The sequence below is a fragment of the Neopsephotus bourkii genome, unplaced genomic scaffold (assembly GCF_033783945.1).
Source record: "Neopsephotus bourkii isolate Nb327-2 ecotype Australia unplaced genomic scaffold, CSIRO-AGI_Nbou_v1 NB_894, whole genome shotgun sequence".
NCBI lineage: Eukaryota > Metazoa > Chordata > Aves > Psittaciformes > Psittacidae > Neopsephotus > Neopsephotus bourkii.
Window position 1 is genome coordinate 2,489,112 of NW_026901388.1, and position 18,570 is coordinate 2,507,681.

The window sequence follows — 18,570 nt, forward strand, 5'->3', positions numbered from 1 at the left end:
ACAATATGGCCAGTAAATGAATAATCTTCATATATTTTGTTTTCATGGCCAGTGAGCTCTGAGATTGTCCCAAAAGTAGCAGCATCTGAATTGTGTTGGGCTTACAGAGACCCCTTAGCCATGGCTAGACTGTTAGTGAAAATATGTCTAGACTACAAGATGTAATGTTTTAAAATGTACTAGTTGGCACATTTTAGCTGTAATACTGTCAACCCAAATTACGGGTATGCCAAACCCAAATGACAGTCAGATACAAAATCATGACATTACAACAGATGAAATGACTGCATTTAGCTCTGTAGCCCCCAAGAATGATGTGAACCTGTTGGAGCGAGTCCAGAGGAGGGTCATGAGGATGACTCAAGGGCTGGAGCACCTCTCCTGTGAAGACAGGCTGAGAGAGCTGGGGTTTGTTCAGCCTGGAGAAGAGAAGGCTCTGGGGAGACCTTAGAGCAGCTTCCAGTTCCGAAAGGGGGGCGACAAGAATGCTGGAGAGGAGCTTTTTATAAGAGCATGTAGGAGTAGGACAAGGGGGAACAGCATTAAACTCAGGGTAGGTTTAGATTAAATATTAGGAAAAAAATTATTTACCACGAGGGTGGTGAGACACTGGAGCAGGTTGCTCAGATAATTTATGACTGCCCTCATCCCTGTGTTCAAGGACAGGTTGGACGGGGCTTTGAGCAACTTGGTCTAGTGGAAGCTGTCACTGCCCATGGCAGGGGAGTTGGAACTGGATGATCTTTAAGGTTGCTTCCAACCAAAACCATTCTATGATCCTATAAATTTATTTTTCAACTTATACCTTAATTTGTACTTCTTTAAGTCACAGTTTAGAATACTTCCCACTAGAATCTTGTTTTTGCTGTTTTGTAGCATTTGTAACATAAACATTACGATTGGTCTGAAGAGTGTATGAACAGAAATGTCTGTCAGTAAAGCACCAGGAAAGACAACAGAACAAAGTTGCGGGGGAAAAAAAAACAACACACCACCAAACCCAAACCATTTTGATAACCGTGGACGCAATTGACAGCAATCAAATGGTTACACACCAAGGAATGTGGTGTTTGCAGCAGGACCAGGAAGCCTGTGCCCTAGGAAACCCTCAGTTGCATTAGCAGGCCTGTGCCCTGACACACAGAAGATAGCAGCAAGGTTGCACCATGCTATACGTGCTGTTCCTCCCTCTTCCTGTTCTGCAAACAGGGAAGCTGACTCTAGCCATAAAGACACCCACAGCAGGCAAACCCATGAAACAGACAGCAAACTAAGATTCACCTAGGCTGAGGTAAGCACAATTCAGAAATGAATGCACACACCACAGTAATGTGCTTTGACTGCCAAAGGATAGAGAAGAACCACCCCAAAACCAGAGCGTCACAGATGCAGAAGTCAAGAGACGTGGTGCAAACTTGTTGGGTGATGTCCTTTGTCCTTCAGGGACAAAACTGATCCTGGCCAGATCACTTTTGAGGCATGCATCTCTGAGGTTAAAAGCATGAGGGTTGTGAGAACAGGCATGAAACTGGTAAGGCAACAAGTGTGGGATGAATCAGTTTTGTTTAAAATGGGTATGGTCTTCTCTTTCCTTAACATCTCACTGAGGCATTTTTTGCATTACTTTCCTTTGCCACTATGTGTAATGATTAAAGCTGAGGTTCTCAAATAATCACTATCATCTCAGAGTTGAAACTCACAGAAAACTGTGGAATATGCAAGCAAATAGTAGTAACTAGAAGGTAATACTGCAAATAAAACATTTTAACACACTAGCACATAAAAAAGGGCATGCCAGTGATGGAGAACCCCACTGCTGTTTATTTTACCTGGTTAATGATTTTTAAAGTACAATTTGTTCTACAGGAGTGTTTTTAAGAGTGTTTAAAAAAAAAGACCCAACACTTTCTTCCCGGTTTTTAAATGCCCTCCTGGTCCTCCAGGAGAAACTCCATCAGCAGTACAAGTTAGACTGAGGGTCTGAATGTATTTTAATATTTGCATAGAGACAAACTTTGCTGGAGAGGGGAAGGAATATATCGTAACTGTGGCCTGACTCTAAAAATTGGACTGATTTACCAGGGGGACACTACTTAAAACATCTAGAGACCTGTCAGTGTTAGTGCTTTGACATCACATGTCTGTGTGGGCTCTTTCTCTGCCACCACATCCACTCAAATCTAGGCATGTTTGCCTAGGGAAGGCAACTCTTCATCTGATACAGAATTCAGGAGGTAATGCAGTTTACTATTTGAGCCAAATATTAGAAAAAGCAAACAAAGGAAAACCAGAAAAGAACGGGGCAGTCTTGTAGGAGAGACAACCTAAAGCTATTCTAGATGTGCAGTTTCCTCCCAGAAATAAAGCAAATAATTACCTGAAAATAAACTGACTTTTATGCTGAAATGAACTGCTCTTGCAGATTTTTGGGGGTGAGTGTCACATCAATCTAGCTACAGCTGGGTAACCACTCTGCTAACTCTGTACTGGTTATGCTCCCAGTACAGACTGGCTCTAAGATTTGCTCTATTGTTTCTGTTTAAGTACACTTGATTCAGTTATAGGTGTGATTCTTACCTAAACAGTCTACACTAGCAATACATGTGCCTGCAATACAGACACATCTATAGAAGTTTCTCTGTGATGCTGCTATAGCTATTCCCACATGGGAATACTCTGATACTGGACATAGGATATCAGTACTGAAACTGAACTACTTCACATTGTTTAAAAAAAAAATCGTTGCTGCAGTGCTGCAGAGTGCCTGCCACTGAATGCTGGCTGCTCTTCCAACACCAGTTGCTGTTTTCTGGGATTTATGACTGAAAGGATTAAAACCAAAGGAAACTAAAATAGATCTCCAAAGGATATTAATAGCTCCTTTAAGATTTGTCACATTTTAGATCTTATTATTACAGAAAAATATTCTTAAGGTAATAGATACAGTTTCCTCAATTTAAATGTTGAGGGTTTTGGGTTGTTTTTTTTCCTTCCAAAAAGTAAATTTTAATTCATTATACAGATATTCAGTATCCCAAACACAACCATCTGTGCAAAATGATAATTAGGTGATCATTTGCCCCATTTGCACGTGTATTTAAACAGCAGCTGAAAATTTGGGCCCTTGTAAATATATATGCATGCCACTGTTTTGCAAACATAGGGCTAATGCCCTGGAAACATTCAAATGCCCAATGGCATCAGTGGGATTTGGGGGCTGTCAGCATTTGGCAGAACCATACCCTTCTTACACATGGCTATAAACACATTGGCATACATAGAGAGGTTTTGAATAAAATACAGATGCTGGACAACAGTTTCCCATTTATCTGGACATTCTGGGAGATGACATTCTTGACTATAGTTTTAACATTATAAATTAAGGTTTGGTAGTTCATTTAAACATAGTTAATTTATTTTCTAAAGATTTTGGTTCTCAGCAAATGAAGAAAACACATTCCCAGCCAGCACGCCAATCACAGTATCAACTCTCTCACACTTGCAGATAAACCTTTAAGGAAGCTTTACTTATTTATATTAAAGCCATGAAAACATCAAGAAGCATATTAATTAATAGCGATAATAAAAAATAAAGCCTTCAGTCATGTGTTCCATTAAATCACTTACACCCTGTATTTTTAAAATGTACAAAATCCATTTGCAGTTTGCCAGGGAATTATTTTAAGGTCCTGGTGTCCCTTAGAATCTCTTCTCACGTCTTCAGATGTCTGCCTTTCACTTGCGTGGACTGAAATGTCTAGACATCCAAATTAAGGAGTGACCAATCACCGACAAACTGATCTCTCTGCGTACAAGGTCAGCGCTGCAGAGGCACACACATACGTGAGCGCACACACACACACATATACTGGCAGCAGGCACTGTGCTGGAGACCTTTATTTGTGCACAAAAATATTGATGTTGCTAAGTGATAGGCAGGCGGTCACTAGCCCTAAGTCTTTGTGTTTGTTTATTACTGTCTTCTTTCCCCAGTAAACAATGCAACGGTGATGCAGAGATAGAAAAGCCCATCTAAACTAAAACAGCTATGGAACCTAATTTATTATGTCTGTATGATATCAGCCCACTACTCCTTTCCCTGATTTTGTTCTGTTAAGTCAGAAGGAAAAAATCTAGGAGGAACTTGAAAACCCACATGTCCTAATGGTCCCAATCATCCTACTTTCCTTCAGTTAAATAATAGAACTAGGTTATTGGCAAAGGTCCCTCTGCATCTTAAGCTTGCTGGCACCAGATTTAAGGAATTTTTTTGAAGTTAAAATAATAGTCCTGTATGAAATTCGTATGTCTAGTCAATCGGAATATGGAGCAACCTGAAAATAGTATCTCATGACACTACACAGGAAGTGTGGATACACGTTCCTTATCTAAAAATTCAGTTACCTTCAGTCCTAGAATCCAAATCGCTATTTTAAAAAATCTTCTAAAAAATTCCCCTCCTGAACAAATACACCCCACCCCTCTTTTTTTCAGTCATCACTATTTCTAAAACCTGTACCTTTGGTGATAAAGAGGGGAGATTTTGATTAGATTGCAGGATTCTTTACTATGAGGGTAATGAGACATTGGCACAGGATGCCAGAGAAATTGTGGCTCCCCATCCCTGGCAGTGTTCAAGGCCAGGTTGGATGAGGCTTTGAGCAACCTGCCCATGGCAGGGGGCTTGGAACTAGATGAATTTAACCCAAACCATTCTATGATTCTATGGTATTAGGAGCAGGTTTCTGGAAACACAGGTTTTCATGACAGGGGTCCTGTTTGCAGTTTTCAGTATAAATTGGCTTGCTTGACTTCAGGGAAGACAGAGCATGGGGAAGCTGGGTTTCCATCATCACCTCCTCTGGCTAGCCTTCGAGGCTTCTGGGGAGCCCTGGAAGTGCTGCAGACCCCCAAGCTTGTAAGCCTTCCTGCTCTGATACAGCCCCCCAGGTGAGCTGCCCAGGTAAGATCTCAGAGAGCCCCACAAACACAGGTCCCCAGAGGTTACCGTGCTGTCTGCAAGCATGCTGGGAGGAAATCACGGCCCAGTCTCCTCCTGGAAGCTTCCAGATTTTCAGAAATTATATGGTCAATATGGCAGGCCATTAGATTGCAAATCCTTTTTTTTCAACAGAAAAATATTACATAGAGCTTTGCCATGTCATAACAGAGGCATCACTGGAGCGAGGACACTCTTGCCCTCACTTGTATGTAACTGCTGCTGATACGTGGAATTTACACAGAACACATTATTAGGAAAATAGCAAGGGTATTTTGACTTTGATTTTATTTTAGCAGTGAGATACAAAGATGACTACCAATGTCAACTGGCGGTGGAAAGCACAGCTGGAGGAACATTTCAGAATGGTTTGGACCCTACTGGAATAGCAAAAGCCTGCCCAGCAATATAAAGATGAAAATGACCTGGGAGCTAATGTAAAACAGTAATTCAGGTAACTTGTTTTTCCTCTAGGTTACTGTAAGTCCTGTAATAAATCACAAGACAGGCATAAACTTCTGGTTTTAATTGTCATGTACATACAAGTTCCTCCTAAATTCTGTTTCTCCCACTGAAACAGCAGTGAGTTGACTACATATTGGAAGCCTTATACATAAGCAGACCCAAAGCAGCACTGCTACAAACCATTTTCTGTTCAGTCGGCTGAATCAGATACGGCAGTGATCGTTCCAGCAGGAAGCTGAAGGGACAGGACAACTCGGTCCCTTCCTCCCTACGTCAGTAATTTGCTGGATGAGTCACTGGCTCTCTCTGTCTTAGTCTGTCCATATGCACAATGTTAATAGTAACAATACCTTCCAAGCAAAAAGCGTTGCTTTAAATTCCAGAGATCAAAGACCAGCAATATTCCTGTTCTGGACAAAAGCAATACTTTGTCTTAGTCTCAAGCTGCTTGCACAGCCAGTGCTGGGAGCAGACCATTCCTGCAGTAATTGTGAAGTAAGTGTATTAACACTTATGCACCAAATCAATACTTTCCATTAAAGCATTATCTGCAGATGTACTATGGACAAATACTTCAGTTGTTGAGTGGGGAAAGAAGAGGGAAAGAGAGGACATAAAGAAACCACGTTCTCCTCAGAAAAGCTGTATGTTAATTAAAAATATTCTTTTCCAACAGACCTCTATTTGTAGGAGGAATGAGATACTGCAGACAACAGGCTTTAGCAGCAATGGCTCTACTTTGAAGGACCTGACTTGCCTTCAACTATGTGCCCTCTCAGGCAATCAACACACCCTATGAAGAACACACACCTTAATCACACTTGAACTTATTTTACTTCTTCCTCTTTTCTCAAAAAGTATTTTACATCTCACAAAAATTCTAATGGTCCTACCGAAAGTTCACACTTCTGATTTTGCCTGTCTAGAGAAGAGTGCTTATGCACAAATAAACCTTGAAGGATGGAAAAATGACGAGAAAGAAAGCATCAAGCCAGACAAGTATGACTGGAAACTCAGATGTAAAGAATTCAAATATTTCAGAAGATGTCTTGATAGGTATATTCCCACCTCATTCCAAGCAAATAAGATTAGCACGTATTACTGAGAATTTTATGCCTCAGTAGAAGGCCCTAATTATATTTCACACTGCTCTGAAGATTCCTGTAATATACACACGCCTTTAATGTGGAATTTTATACCCTATTTATAGCATATAGGTTCTTTTGGATATTATTACTTTTCTATGAAAGTTCCTTTGATGTCAGGTAATTACCTTAAACAAAATATTTAGCCTGTTGCGAGAACTGAACTATGAGATTTGTGTTGAACAAGTCAGCCATCATGCAGCTCAGTATAAAGGCTTCTAAGCCGCAAGTGGGGATGGAAACATTAATTACAAAGACAAAGCCAATAATGCATTTTAAAGGGCAATTTAAAGTGAGGGCTGATAAAACTGTATAGTACTACATCTTGCTTCATGCATGCCCCTAAAACCTATTTGAGCTAAGCACTAAAGAGTGTAAAAATTATTTCATTACTAGTTACTATCCTTAGCAAAGCCACAGGTTAGCACAGACTTGGCCAGAGCCAGGCTGAAACTGTGAAGACGTCGGGAGGAGTTACTAAAACAACCAGTAACAATCCCCAGTAATTTCTCCCCAACCAGAAATGGTGCATCATTAAAGATTTCTAAATTTGTATTCTTCCCATGCTAGAGGAAAACATGTCTGTTTCTCTGCAAAGCCATGAATTTCTTCAGTGCAATAAATGACACATGGCTACCATATATCAATCTAGAAAATTATGCTACTTTTATATAACATTCTGATCTAGGATTGAACCACCACCATTTTATGTCTGACGCGTTTTCAAGAAAGTCACTTGCAGTGAGAAGTCACCGGCAGATCCCCTCTTCACCTCTTCAGGCACAGTTCCTTGAAAACACCTAAAAGTACACGATTTTAAAACACCATGCCATATGAACCCACAATTTGTCATGCAAATGTTATCCCTCATATACAATGCATAATATACACATGAAACCAAAACCTCAAGATGTAACGCACGTGCACACACACACACAAAAGGGAAGTCAGCCAATACAGGACCACAAACACAATTTATTATCATTTTTTACTGATGGAACAAACTGCATCGAGACAGGTTTCCCCAACTGTCTGCACTTCAGTAATCTGAGACTTGAAATTGCTGGTTTTATTATACTTTTTGCCTAAGCAGAAGTGTAGCTGCTTATTAAGAATGCTTAATAAAACCAACAGACATTAAAAACAGTCAGCAGGGAGTGTTGCAATTAGATGCTTGCACAGTGCTTCCCTCTGTGCCTACATGCAAATATTTTTCATCTTACACAGACTTTCAGAAACTTCATCATGTTGCTGCAGTAAGAGAAACCTCCTCCCTTTTTCTTCATGTGAGATGTTAGGCCATCAATTGCATATCACAATTACTTTATAGAATAAAACAAAATTACTTGTAAATTTCTAAGTTCCCCGCCACGATGTGGGACCTCTGAAGAAACCGATACTGCAGTTTCATCCCCCAAATACTATGGGTGAAGGAGAGACTAGGACTAAAAGGGCAGATGAGATATGGGTCAGTAAGGAGGTAAAAAGCTGGAAGAACCACATCTCAGACGACTGAAGTATCTACATTAAATATATGAAATATTTTCCTTTACTGAATATAGAAATGTTGTTGAACATGTTCTGTTCTTTGGGGAGAGGGGAAATGTTTGGAATAATAAGGGCAATCACAGGGAAGAGAGGCTTACAACTTATCTCTATCGAGTTAGTCAGATGCAAAATTCACTCTGCTGTGGGATTCTCTGTGTAACAGCCAGAATCTACAGTGCTGCATGCTCTCAGCGTAATTCCTTCCATCTGAGTGAACGATGCTCAGGAGTTTATAGGAGGCACTCTTCCATCTTGTAAAACTGGCTGCACTTAACTTTGTAACAATGTCTGCAATTCTCTTTCTTCGTATTCTTCCTTCCCAGAATAACCTACAGAAGGAACTGCAGTGTATATACATGAAAGAAACCAAACCAGCAGGAGGAACCTTTAGGAGGGGAGAAATAATAGGAAGGCTCTGAATAGCTGGTTCACAGAAGGGTTAAGGTTGGAAAGGACCTCAGGGGTCATCTTGTCCAAACCCCCTGCTCAAGCAGGGCCACCCAGAGCCAGTTTCTCAGGACTCTCTCTGGCTCCTTCCAGACTTGCTCTGCCAAGTGAGAGGCTCTGTTCAAGGCAAGTAATTGCAGCTGTCTCACCTCACCCCATGGATGCTACAGGACATAATCCTTTTCTAAACCAATTCTATAGCCGATCTGTTACAAAACCTTCAACCTTTCTGTAAAGGCTTCCAGTGAGAGCCTGGTAGCATTTGACATGAGCTTTTCTGATGCCACAGTCTGACAAAAGCGGCTTCCACTTTGTCAGAGCTTTGTTCCCACTGCCATATCCTCGCCGGCAGCATAGAAAAATGTCTCTACCAGAAGCCAGTATGCAAACAAACAAATCTTGCAAAAATATTCAGTGTGAAGGAAAGCCACACCCATCATATAGGTCTGCCCAAGTCTGTCTTTTCACCATATTTATATTCTAATGTTCCAGGTTTGTTGGTTTATTAATTGCAAATTTGTCTGTGTGAGTCTCTTGCACATTCGTTATGGTCTTTATAAAAGATTCTCTGCAAACGCCTTGAGGTCACACTTGAAACCATGGTGTGAACTATGCCAGACATGGAGTTTGTGAAAGAGCTTCTTCCAGGACTGTGCATGATGTCTGCCTCTCTGTGCAGAGGAATTCAGAAACGAGGTGCAACTACAGCAGGCCTTTCCTGCCGCTCAGCAGCTGCCACCTCTCCTCTTGGCCATGGCCAGTTCCCACAAGATGGCATAGCACAACTTAATCTGAGCTTAATCTGAGATTTAAATGATGACTCCTTGACTGATGCAACAGTCTGCCAGCACACTGCCTCACTTCACATCTCTCACGATCCACTTCTCTTATGCATTGTCTTTGCAATTTTCCCCTAAATCAAAACACTGCCCATCGCTCCCTGCTGACAGCAGAGCACTGTTTCTTTACAGCCCTTCTGCAAAATAAAGTTGCAATAACTTGAGAAGGTAGCTTTAGGTTGTGCGATCTACCTGAAACACCAGTCAGGCAGTGGAACATTGAAATGGGAAGGAGTTGAAAATAAAAGAAAAATGAGACATAAATGAAAGAGCAGGTGGTTTCAGTTTTTTCAGCTCTGACAGTTGTCAGTGCTACTAGTGTTTTGGTTTAAATCAGTCTTAAAGCAGGCTCTCCCTAAATCTTTAGAAAGAAATTTAAACTGAAATGGAAAATGGACACTGGTTCAATCAGCACAACCTCTCAATTACACACAGGATCTCCATTATCAAGTTGGAAAAAGAAGACTAAAAATGACACTTCTGGTAGCCACACAGGAAGTTGGAGAGAAAAGCAACAACAAAAAAATGCTGTGTGAAGGCTTCCCATTCTTTTCAGTATATGGTTTCTACCATTTTGTCTGCCCAAGCTGGTATTTCAGCTCCCTATCCAAGAGCATTCTGTGCAGAAGCTCCCACACTGCCTGATGTGTCTCTGCCTGTCTGCGGTCAGGGAGAAAACAGTTAAGTTGAGCAGCAAAGTGACAAGAGAGGCAGGAGCCTGCGGCAACCATGGGAACAATTTCTAGAGACTTGAGGCTGAAATTTCAGAGGGAAATCATCCCAACTACTGTAGGCAGGCCAGAGAGGGGCCCCCAATGGCACTGGCTTTGAGTTTTAAGGCAAAATGTTACTGTAGACGTGCATGGACCTGACTTTACCATCCTCTAAAGAGCCATAATAATGACAGCCACATACCTGCAAGAGGTTATAAAGCAAAGCAGGAATTTTGCCTGCACAAAATGTAAACATCAAAACAGATGGCACAGTTATGTTAATCGGTTAATGTTTGCAGAGTGCTTTGAAGATGCAAAGCACTATAAAGGTACTAAATACTTACAGTCTTGTCTAGACATCATCAAGCTAATTTTTAGACTGCAACGTTTTCAGGCCAGACAGTACCTCTCTGTATATGTTTGCACTATGCCTTTTGTAACGGGATCCAATCTCAGGATGTATTCCTAAAGGAGGAATAAGAGAGGAGCAACTCCTGGAGGTGAAAAGCACAAGCTAACAGCTCCTGCTAAAGGAGTATGAAGTAGCACAGCAGAGAATCAGGCTAAATATTATCAGGGGATGAGATAGGAGTAAAAATGTACTCTGCTAGAATCAAAATAAATACAACACTTTCGTATAGCGCAATACATAAAATACGCATTCAACACAAAGACGATTTTTCCGACGTTTCACCAGAGAAACAGGTAAAGATTGAGGCTGTCACAACAAATAACCCTTTACAAAAGAGTTTGCCGTAGTGGTGAAAACTGTTTACTGCACTAACAAGAGAGGATGAGAAAACATCTTTGACAGAATAAACTATGTATGTAGACTTAATAGAGCTGTGAGGAGTGCACTGGCAATGACTGTCACGCAAAGTCCAAGTATGCAATTGAACAAAGCAAATTATGAACAAAGAGATCACAGATTTTGTTGAGGTTTGGGAAAAATCCTTCTAAATCATTTCAAAACTCACACTTCTTGTTTGCTCTAAGGAATGTTGCATACAAAGAAAATTAAATTCCAGAGACATATTCTGCAATAAGTGAGCCTTCTGTGTCAGACTGCCTCTAACCTAAACCAAACCTTACTATTCTGATGTTAAGAAACCACAGATTTCAGAAACCTGTTCCACTCATGTTTCCCAGTCAGCTCAGACTGTAAATGGGGAAACAAGTCTGGTGTTACACAAAAGGTGTGGACAGCTGAAACACGTAATCCTTAATCATAAACTAAAAATAGACCCAAACTGACCACCCAGTGCATAACAAGTGCTACCGAGCATGGAATCGGAGAGATCTCAGCTCAGCCACTAGCTCCTGGCTAGGAGTAGAGTGGAGGTGGCGTGTGGAGGCCTGAAGGCAAGCAGCTCCCAATCCCTCTGAAACAGTCCCTCCAACCCACTCCAAGGCAGCACCAACCAGAGCCATAAGGGCATGGTCCCCTTTCCCCCTCCCTTTCCCTTGAGCTCAGCTTTAATCGGGGGGCTCATAGTCAATATAGAAAAAACTGAAGGAAGAAAGGAGTGTTTGGCGTTTAGAACACTGATCTTTCACCCTAAACCACCTTTTTCTTTTTCAGATCAGAAATGTACATTGTGAAATGTGGTGGTGAAGATGGTTTTAGGCCCATTTGTACTTTCAGAGCATCCCCCAAAACCTGGGGGATTCCTACTCTTCTAGGGGAGCATGCAAATGGTCTACTAACTCGCTATTCGCATGAACAGCTGTACGACAAAGGCCCTATGCTGTAGATTCACTTGAATAATGACAGGTAAGGTTATCTTCTTGCTTTTGAGGTTTTGTTTTACTTATTTTCCAGCCTCTTCACTTCAGCAGTTAAACATTAATTTCTAAGCAAAAGCAAAGTCTTAATATCATTACAGCTCTTATTTCTCAATTTGTTCTCAAATAGTTTCTGTCACTGTACAAGAAAGAAGACTTTAATTGGAAAAGGATTAAAATAATAATAAAAAGTGGTCCATTTTACTGGCACATTGAAGAGCAATGCCAACACCATAGTAACTTTATTCTTCCAGGGAAAGTGTTGCCTTTCCCTCTCTGTTTCAAAAAGCATGTATAAATAATAAGCCCAATTTTCAGTCTCAACTTACCCTTTTCCTTGCTTGTAATTTTGCATATGCTCGCATAATTACGGACTGAAATTTGCAAATACAATTACTTGCTGACACACATTGTTATTTGAATGATAAAGCATTTGATTGTATCCAATGAAAACAAGATGTGAAAGCAAATGTGTTTTAGCAAACCTAATGTACTAACTTAAGCTTCTGTTGTTTTATGGAAATACGATCCCCTAACAGTATGTCGACACCCTGTAGTGAAGTATTGTCTAGAGACCTTACATTAAAAGCAAGATAGCTGTCTTGCTGCATTATCACATTTACACTTGCCTGGGAAGAAATACAGCTACATAGGAACAATTACTTTTTACTTTTTAAACAGGAAAGTTTGCTTTCATAAAAATAATCAAATTAACAATGGCATATTAGTGGAGTCACAAAATAAGTAACAAAAAGATGCTGCTAAATTAAACTAATTCAGAATTCATATTGCATTTTGATGGCAGTTCATGACATGTAGTAAAACCACCTGTTTTCTCTGCCAAAGAGAGAAAAAGAGTTAAATCAGAACTCATGAAAAGAAGAGCAGCTGTCAAAACTACAGTTTAGCAAAACCAAGAGGCCTTTGAGTTCACTTAGATTTGCCAGTGACTTTTGAAGCTACTTTTATTTTTGGTTACTTCAAAGTTAGCAAACCTTTTATTAACAAAATTCCATAGGAAATCCTTCAAACTGCACATGGGGGGCTGTCTGTGGCATGGTCCTCTCTCACTGCAGTCTTGTAGAGTTCTTGATGGATTTCCTAGGGCTCACCATAAATACAAACAACTGACCAGAAAATCCAGATGAGGTTCAACTGTATTTCAAGAACAGCTATGACCTAATACTTTCTTGATACAGAGACACAGACGTGAAGCTAGGGAGATTATACTAAGAACTCATTTTGGTTAGTATCTTTCAGAAGAGAATGCAAAGTATGGCTAAGCAGCTCACTGATTACATTTAAAGATATTACTCAAGAAATCTAAGGATAGGAAAGAAGTTACCGATATCCTTAAAGGCATTATCAATAAGATAAGGAAGACAAAAGAAAAGCTTTTTGTTACTAATATTTTTGTCTATATTTGAATATACTGTTGTCAATGGAAAAAAAATCCAGAGCCTGGAGTCATTCATTTTAAGTCTGGAAGCTGGCACCGAATAAAAACACAGCCAAACACACCGAGAGATATTTAACAAATGAATATTATATGGAATCAATCAACGTAACAAGAGTTACCACTTCAAACTATTCAGAAATGGTGGCAGTGTTCATATAAGGAGAGCTTAAAGATTCCTACATATTTTTTTTTCTCTGATTTTATCTAGTTTCAAAGCTTTCAGAAATCATGCACTTTATCTTTTCTTTGCAACTGAGAGAGCTGTAAGTTAACCTTTTTTACAGTAAGACCAAAATTCTTAAGTATTTCCATAATCCGTAGTCTTGGAAGGCAGGTTTTAAAGAAAATGCAAATCAGTGCATGACTACAGAGAAAGACTGCAAGAGTTGTAACTCTAAGCCAGCAGTGACAATGCACCATAAATTGGATATTAACTTCAGGAAGAATCAAACAGCAAAATTCCAGTGAAGTCTTGAATAGTGTCAGCTTCAAATTATAATCCAGGATATGTCTGCACCATGTTGGCCAAACTACAGATTAAAGCATTGTACAAATATAAAGTCTGAGGACAGGTAGCCACTGAGAGCAGCTCAGTATTTACTGCTGCATTTGACATAAGTGTTTATTTATGAGGGTCAAACTGACTTCTTTGTGTTTCAAAACCCCTAGGTGACCATACTCTATCATCCATATATAAATGCTCCAGCAGTCCAGGAAGAAACCTATGCTTTATCAGACATATTTACAAGACACATCCTACCAGCACGCTGTCCATGGTCACCAGAGAAAAGTACAACACTTTTCTGCATGGGCTGCCAAGCACTGCTTCCTAAAACCAACCTGAACTTGTGTTTGTATTCCAGACTCTTGTTCCCATTGGAGCTACACAGGATCAAAAGCTGTTTATTCCTTTGGCTTAGTACATTCCACACCAACGAGGTTTCAGGAAAATGTGCCAAAACCGCCGATCAGGGCTTTCATGTTGTTAGAGCCTAAGGAGGGATGACACAGTGTGTTTACAGCTCAAACGGCTCTGAACTCTCCAGTTCTCTGGGCAGGAGAAAGACAGCATGACTGCAGTCCCCTGATTATGCCTTGCATTTTTTAAATGTTCAAATCTTTGCAGCCTTTCCATAGTGTTCAGTGCACTTTGACCATAAACTGCTCCAGAGTGCAGGCAAAAACAGTTGGGAAAATATTAATCCTCTCCTTATATGGCGAGAAGAAAAATGAGAAAATACAGGCTGCATTCAATGTGATAAATGTCTAAGAAATTCCTCTTTGAGTGGATTCCCTGAGTCTACCTTCTACATTCACAGAACACAAATTATTTGGCATACGGAGATAAGAATTTGTGTCAGCTCAAGTTAATTTTGTACCACAATTATGAGAAAATGCTGTTTTGACCTTTAAAAAAAATCTAGTATCTGCAGACTTTCACCCACTCTTAAAAGTTAATTTGAAGTGCTGTACACCAGTTCTTGCAAGTTAGACAAGCGGTTTTATTTTGCAGACAAGGAAACAAGATAAAATTGTTAAGTCACTTCCCTAAGTCATTATTAGGTCTGGAGAAAATTTCAGAAGACTCAATCCTGTATCCTGCATTGTCCATTAATCAACATTCCTGACACAGTATGTAAGTATAAGCTATCACCACTATACATGTTTGCATTGTATCTACTAAATGGCTATGTGAGTTGAATAAATTACATTAAAGTAATCTCTCTTACTGGGTTGCTTTCCTGTTGGGTCAGCATTGCAGTCTAGGTCACCACACAGCTGTAGGAGAACTGTCACAAGGAAGTGGGCAAGAACATGTGGCCGGAGGTAGAGCAAGACCAAGTGCAGACAGAGATAAAATTAGACACAGAAAGCAGACAGTGGTCTAACAAAGTCCTCTGGTTTGGCCACAGGGTGCTGTATGGGTTTTTTTTTATTTGTGTATAAAAACATAGAAATATGGGGCTGAAGAATTCATAGATGAACTAGTTCAACCTCCTACTCTAAGGCAGGATCAAGTTCACGCAGAGCACCTATGACTGATGATTATCTAAACTGTTCTCACCTCTAGTGAGGATAATTCATTGAGTAACCCTCACGTAGCCGCTGACGATGCTTTACCATCTCAGTAATGGAAAGGTTTTACAGTCTTTTAGCCTAAATCACCTCTGTGGCACATTAGATTGATTTCTTTGTTTCCTCTGGAAATTTTGGCAAGCCATTGATCACTGTCACTTAAATACTGACATTTTGTGTATCAAAGACTAATATCCTTTCTAGTTTCCTTTTTTTTTTTTTTTTAGCCTAAGCAAGCCAGTTCTTTCAATCTTTGCTCTGTGATTACCTGTTTGAAATATCATTCAGAACTTTCTCTCCTTGAGTTTTGTCTTTCTTTGAAGTGAGGGAACTAAACCCAAAGAAAGTATCCCACTAACCAGCATCAGTACCAAACAGCAGAAAATTACTTCCATTGTCCAGCTATTAATTTACCCTTTCTGGATGGAAAACTGAAATATCACTGAAGACGCTGAATGAATTCCAAACATATATTTTTATGTGGATAATAAAATTAAATATTATGCAAGGAAAGTCCCTGCCCTAGAGAGCTAGCTCATCTTTTGAAACAACATAATTACACATACATTCTCTCACACATTATAATCTGGCTAGCTGCCTGTATGACCTACAAATTCTACTTCTTGTTATGTACTTTCATTTATTCAACAGTCTTTGCTTTTCAGAAATGCTGTGCATCATGACTTTGGCACTACAGTCACCAGACCGAGTAGGAACATCCTGGACTCTGACGACAGTTGCACTTACTGATAACTGTAAGGACTGTGCTTTCAGATGAGCATACCCACAGGAAGAGTTGGTGGCAAACTACGCTTTCTAGTTCAGACTCCAACTCTCTATGCAGGACAACTAACCAGTCATCTGAAGGTGCTTTTTTTCTGTCCGGCCACTTCAGAGGAGAGAAATCAGAAAGCAGAAAGCAAGGCTCCCAGTGAACAGAAAAAATGTGGACAAAGTGCAAAAGGATCACTGCTGTAGTGAGGGAGCATAAGCAGCATTTAGGAGCAGGTCTTTCTTTTTTCATAGGGCTTCCCATATTGCATACTCCCGTGGTCAGTTGGACTCACATACAAATCCTTTTTTTGCCAACTTCATCATCCTGTGCAAGCTGCCAGAAGAAGGGGAATCTGGGGAAGCGCTGCTTAAAACTACTGGTTACAGGGACTGATCAATACTGGCTCTAATGCTCCTTTTTGCAATTTTTTTTTTTCAAGATTATTTTTCTGCCAGTAAGTTCCTGGAAATAGTTCCCTATAGTGGAAAACACCTGCATTTGCACAGTTTAGGGCAGGAAAGACTGGCTGGAAGGCACCAGCTGAACTTGCCACCATTGACTCCAATATGAAACCAGAGTCTTCAATCCCCTTGGCGAGGCCTGAGAAATCACAAAGGAAATTCAAAAAATAGACTACTTTTATACCTTAAGAAACTGCAGATGCATTCATACTGGTTATAGGAATATCACAAACTACATGTTTCCTCCTGGCACACTACGGCTACCAACATGTGTTGGGCTTCACTCAAATTGCTTCTCATAACTCACTGTAACACAAGCAATCTATAATTGTTTTTGCAAATCACGGCAGTAGATTTTCTTTAATTTTAACCAGCAGCTTTGAAGCAGACCAGTAAATAACCAGAGTACAGTTCCCACTAAGCTCCCCAAAAAGACTGTAAATACATTTAACAACCTGCAGTATAAACACATCTTCTGCTTTCAACCATCACTGAATAGCTTCCAGAAAGTGTTTTTGTTAGGAGTGTCTTTGAAGAGAAGAAAGGCTTTAAAGGACAGCACTAAAATGTCTCTTTTTCCAAGGGATGTATCCACACTCTCTGCTGCACTGCAGTCTCCCAGATGAATCAGAGATCCACAAATGCCAGTAGCTAAACTTCTTTCTGAAAATGAATGTAGTAATTGGTCTGATTAATTTAACATTTCATAGAATCCTAGAATCATAGAAGGGTTTGGACTTGAAGGGACCTTAAAGATCATCCAGTTCCAACTCCCCCATCTTTATGGCCTTACTCTGGACCCGCTCAAGCAGGTCCCATTCCCTCTTTTTGGGAGCCCCAGAGCTGGCTGCAGTGCTCCAGGTGGGGTTTCATGAGAGCAGAGCAGAGGAGCAGGATTACCTCCTTCAACCTGCTGGTCATGCTCCTTTTGATGCAGCCTAAGATACACTTGGCTTTCCGGGCTGCGAGCGCACACTGCTGGCTCATGTTCTCATTGATCAACACCCCCAAGTCCTTCTCCTTGGGGCTGCTAAGAATCCATCCTCCATCCAACCTGTACTCATGTTTCGGCCTGCCCTGACTCATGTGCAGGACCTTGCACTTGGCTTTGTTGAACTTCATAAGGTGAACTTACTTTAACATTATAACTTTAAGTGGGGAATATGTGACAATTGATGGGAGTCATAGAAGTTATAATTGTGTCTTGGCTTACGGTATTTCCATAATACACTCCCACTGTAAGTGCTTAAACTAACTCAGATGTCCGAGTAGCAGTAATGTGGCATTTGACAAACTGCTGGCTATGGCACTAAGCTGAGGCACTAAGCTGAGTTTTAACAGGTACCACTCACCTGGACTCACACCTCAGCTAGCCACCATAACTTTTTGTGCCACCATCCTATAAAACACATCACGGAACTGATCCAGCATAACAATATCCAGTTCCCTTTTTCCTGTGGAGCTGTTTTTCTACACAGATTTTTTTCAGTGATGGCTCAGCAGTTCAGCCGTGCCAACAGTCGTACTGCCAAAACCTCAGTGGTGGCAGGCAGATGTACAGAGCCAGAAGGCTCTTGCAACTGACTTTGCCGATGAAGCCACTGTCTTACTGAGTTATGCTCTCAGGAGGCAGCAAACTCTAAAACTTCCCTTGAGCTCAGCTAAAAAATGCCACTACAGGAGTATATGTAACACTCTGAGGCAGCTTCCAACTTAAAAACTACACAAGAGACAGCAAAATAAACCTGAAATACAAAACAAAAAGTGTTCTTGAATGAAACTTGAATTAAAAAGTAAATTATGTTTCTTTATTGCACTTGGGGTACTTCATGCTTCACCAAATTTGCAATTCATCAGT

General features: G+C 40.4%; 1 protein-coding gene and 1 long non-coding RNA gene across 3 annotated transcripts in view; one reads left to right on the forward strand and one right to left on the reverse strand.

Annotated features, from left to right (window-relative positions):
* LDLRAD4 (low density lipoprotein receptor class A domain containing 4) overlaps positions 1 to 18,570 on the reverse strand; it is a 180,161-nt gene that overhangs the window by 51,565 nt on the left and 110,026 nt on the right. The gene's annotated exons all lie outside the window — the stretch shown is intronic.
* Positions 728 to 16,843, forward strand: LOC133214493 (uncharacterized). The gene is made up of 4 exons (XR_009726130.1): positions 728 to 1,291; positions 6,141 to 6,520; positions 11,739 to 15,032; positions 16,142 to 16,843. It is a non-coding gene; the product is annotated as an uncharacterized LOC133214493 (long non-coding RNA).